The sequence below is a fragment of the Cervus canadensis genome, chromosome 5 (assembly GCF_019320065.1).
Source record: "Cervus canadensis isolate Bull #8, Minnesota chromosome 5, ASM1932006v1, whole genome shotgun sequence".
NCBI lineage: Eukaryota > Metazoa > Chordata > Mammalia > Artiodactyla > Cervidae > Cervus > Cervus canadensis.
This window is the reverse complement of record NC_057390.1, coordinates 46,132,234-46,136,654: the sequence shown is the minus strand read 5'-3', so window position 1 is coordinate 46,136,654 and position 4,421 is coordinate 46,132,234.

Below are 4,421 nucleotides of genomic sequence, written 5' to 3'. Positions count from 1 at the left end.
ATATATCCCCTCCGTTTTTATTATTTATTTATTTATTTATTTATTTTTTATTAGTTGGAGGCTAATTACTTCACAATCCCCTCCTTTTTTAAAATTTCCTTCCCGTTTAGGTCACCACAGAGTACTGAGTTCTCTGAGCTATACAGTAGGTTCTTATTAGTTACCTATTTGCTATATACAGTATCAACAGTATATATATGCCTTTCCCAATCTCACAATTCATTTAGAAAAATGGTACAGATGAACCTATTTGCAAAGAAGAAATAAGAGACACAGAGAACAAGCAAACAAATGTATGGGTACCAAATGGGAAAGGGAAGGGGGTGGGATGAATTGGGAGACAAGGACTTTCAGAACTCACTCTTTCCTTACTGTTTCATGGACAGCAAGGAGATCAAACCAGTCCATCCTAAAGGAAATCAACCCTGAATATTCATTGGAAGGACTGATGCTGAAGCTGAAGTGCCAATCCTTTGGCCACCAGATGCAAAGAGCCGACTTATTGGAGAAGACCCTGATGCTGGGAAAGATTGAGGGCTGGAGGAGAAGGGGGTGACAGAAGATGAGATGGTTGGATGACATCATCAACTCAATGAACATGAAATGAGGAAACTCTGGGAGACGGTGATGGACAGGGAAGCCTGGTGTGATGCAGTCCATGGGGTCGCAAAGAGTCGGACATGATTGAGCTATTGAACAGCAAGAGCTCACTCAGAGAATATGTCAGGAAGGATAACAGCAAGGTTGGGATCAGCTCAACCTTGGCATCTGCTTTGTTGCTAGCAGCAAGAGCATGGGTAGGAAGAGGAGCCCAGACAAGGTAGAGTTCACCAGTCAGAACTCAGGTGCTTTCAGGAGACAGAGGAAATTTGCACTCACCAGAAAGGTCACAAATTTGCCCAGGTGCAGGGAGAGGCTTTGATACTGAGAAGTAATGAAGGGGAAAGAAAGGGTGTTCTTTCTTCAAAAGGATCTTTTGAAGAAATACTCAGACTAATGGCTGAATAGATGAAGATACATTTGTACTCTGATATGTTGCAAATGAGTCAGCAGCCTAGATGGAATGATTAAATGTCTGTGAAGCAGATAAGCGACAAATCTCCAGGTTGCAGAGGAGTGTGAGTAGTATGACTGCAGCCAAATGGAATGGCTTCTATATCTGTTTAAATGGAATATTTTCATCGGGATAAAGTTTAGAAGTATCTACACCAAACGCCACACTGGTTACCTCAGGAGAGAGGAGTAGGGGAGGAGGGTCAAGGGAAGAGATTATTAACTCCAATCTTCATCTCACCCATCGTTTGATCTCTTCCAACAGATGCACTATTTTCAGGATTAACAATATCCAAGGGCTTCCCTGGTGGCTCAGTGATAAATAATTCGACTGCCAATGCAGGGGACATGGGTCCGATCCCTGGTCTGGGAGGATTCCACATGCCACGGAGCAGCTAAGGCCATGCACCACAACGGCGGAACCTGTGCTCTAGAGCCTGGGAGCCGAAGCTACTGAAGCCTGTGAGACCCAGAGCCCGTGCTGGGCAACAAGAGAAACAAACCACCACAATGAGAAGTCCGCGCACGGAAACTGGAGAGCAGCCCCCGCTCACCACAACTAGAGAAAAGTCTTTACAGCAATGAAGACACAGCACAGCCAAAACTAAACAAGTAAATAAAAATAAAAATTATAAAATATCAAATAATAACAATCAATTAATAAAACAAGAAAAAGGAAACCAGCAAACTTTCCACTATTTCCACTATTTTAATTGATGTCATCTTTGTATTCTGCTCTTTATAGTTCAGACAGACGTGATATGGTCTCATTTAATTCTGCTGGGCCCTCAGCAACTCAGATATTTTCATGGTAGTTTTATCCATAAAGAACCAACATCATTGTTAAAATAACAACAGTCACATAACAGGAAGTTTGTAATAATCCACTTACCATCCCACTACCCATAATTTCACTTCTCTGAATTTCCTTCAATCCAGAAGGCGATTTCAAAGAGTGACAGGTAACAAAAGAGACTGCTTTGTAGTCACAATCAGCCGTATTACTATTTACTTGTTTATTATAATTTTCCTTGAGGTCTCTAATCTGTTTCTACAACTGCAAGTAACAGGTTTTGAAGATCAAGGGGATAAGATATATAATGTTTAGCACAGAATCCTACAAGTAGTAAGCACTCAATAAATAGAAATGAAAACAAAATCATAACCTCAGTTTCAACTCGAAAATGGGTATAATTTGGGACTTCCCTGGTGGTCCAGTGATTAAGACTCCCCCCGGCCAATGCAGGGAGCTTGGGTTCCATCCCTGATCTGGGAACTAGGATCCCCCATGCCCTGCAGCACAGCCAAAAAATAAAACAACAGAAGTAAACAAGTAGGGTTTCCCTGGTGTCTCAGTGGAAAAGACTCTACCTGCCAAGAGACAAGGGTTCAGTCCCTAATTTGGGAAGATCCCAGTTGCCAAAGAGCAACCAAGTCTGCAAGCTGCAACTACTGAAGCCAGAGTGCCGGAGAGTCCATGCTCCACAACAAGAGAAGCCACTGCAATGAGAAACCCACACACTGCAATGAACACTGATCCCAACTTGTTGCCCGCAACTAGAGAAAAGCCCGAGCAGCAACAAAGACCAAGCACAGTCAAAAATAAACGAATAAAATGGGCATAATTTTTTGCAGAGTCACTATGAGGATTAAGTGACATAATTTGAGTTAAAGAGTCACACAAACGTGCATATATGCAAATCTACGATTACCTGATGAGGGGGGAAGGGAAGGTAGAGAAAGAACCCCTGGCTGTTAGCTACCCTCAAGGAGTAGAAAGGAAGGAAACGAGGTGAAAGCAGGAAAGATCCCAAAGTAAAATATATAGCTTATAAATTTCATATAGTTTCTGCAAAACTACAGACATTGAATATACATATGACAAAGACCAGAGGCTGACAGTTGATGTTACGAGGATAATGTTAGGTTAAGGTGAAAGTGTGGTTATTATTAAAGTAATCAAGAGACGCCCTTTGTTAGCCGAGGGGTGTGGGGCTGCCGTGTGGGGCAGCCCTGTGGGGCCAGGCAGGTGGGGGGTGGTGCTGAAAATTCCCCCTTTCTTTCAGAACTTTGACCCTAAGCTTCAGGTCAACAGGGCAGCCTGAGAATCTTCCTCGGTTTGACTCCGCGGGGAGCCGGGCCGCAGGGTGGCCAGAGGGTTTGGAGACCAAAGGTATGTGGATGAGACTCCTATTCTCTGGCCCGCGGTCTGAGGTCTGGCTCCTGCGCAGCCCGGAGCGGCGCCAGGAATTGTTATTGGTGCCAAGACTGGTCGCGGAGGAAGAGAGCTCCGATCGACCACGTGGGGGCGATAAGACACCGAGGGAAGGCCGTGGGGTTTGACTGGGTGGTACCTAGTCGGCCCAGTGGCTTGTCTCTTTGCGGAGCAGATGCAGGAAGGCGAACTGGACAGAGGGCACTTCAGTGGGGATGTGATGGAGCGCGGACGCTGCGCGAACGGTGCGCGCTGAGCGGAGGAGCTGGTACCTCCGCGTTGTTAATTACCTCCCACCTCCAGCCCTCTTTCCCTCTCCGCTCCCTCGGGTGGAATGAACCTGCCTGGGACTCAGACCTGCTGGCCGCGGCAGGGTGGGCTCCTGCGCGAGTTTCAAAGGCAAACATTTCTGGAACGCCTACTGTACATCCACTCCTATACTAAGCACTGTATATTCATGTGATCCCTTCTAATCTTCACAACCGCCTTGGGAGATAGTATTGCCTACATTCTATAGCGGAGGAAAGGAAAACTAAGTCGAAGGATTTACCCACAATAGGGATAATCAGGCACACCAGGAGGATTGTAAATAGTTTAAAATAAATATATGAATGAAGAGAACTCAACCTCGCTGCTCAACAGGGAAAGACGAAAGAAAGCAACAACGGGGATCCCATTTTTCCACTCGTCGATGGCAAGAATTTGAAAGACTTACCTGTGGGGGTGCATGTGTGATAAAAAAAAGAATTCTCCACAGTGTTAGGAATGCAAAGAGGAATGCATTTGAATGAAGTTTGGTATCTGTTGAAATTTGCAAAGAAATTCCTCTTGATACAGAAATTCCCCTTGTGGAATCTATTCTTCAGAAATAGCCACACACTATATTAACCTTAGTGGGAAAGGCAAATAAGGTTTTGTTTTGTTTTAAGGTGATTTATCTGCAATTATGCAGCTATTGAATGAGCCTGGAGTCCAAACCCGCTGTATCTGATTCAGACAATCGCTGGCCTTGGGCATCGTTTGGAGCGGGGGAGGGGGAGCGCTCCCGCGTGAACGCGGTTCATGGGCAGTGGAGTCTCTAGGGGTTCCTGCTAAAACGCACATTTATTTGGGAATCTTTTCCAAGGCTTAAAGAATCAAAGGCTTTAGGAAT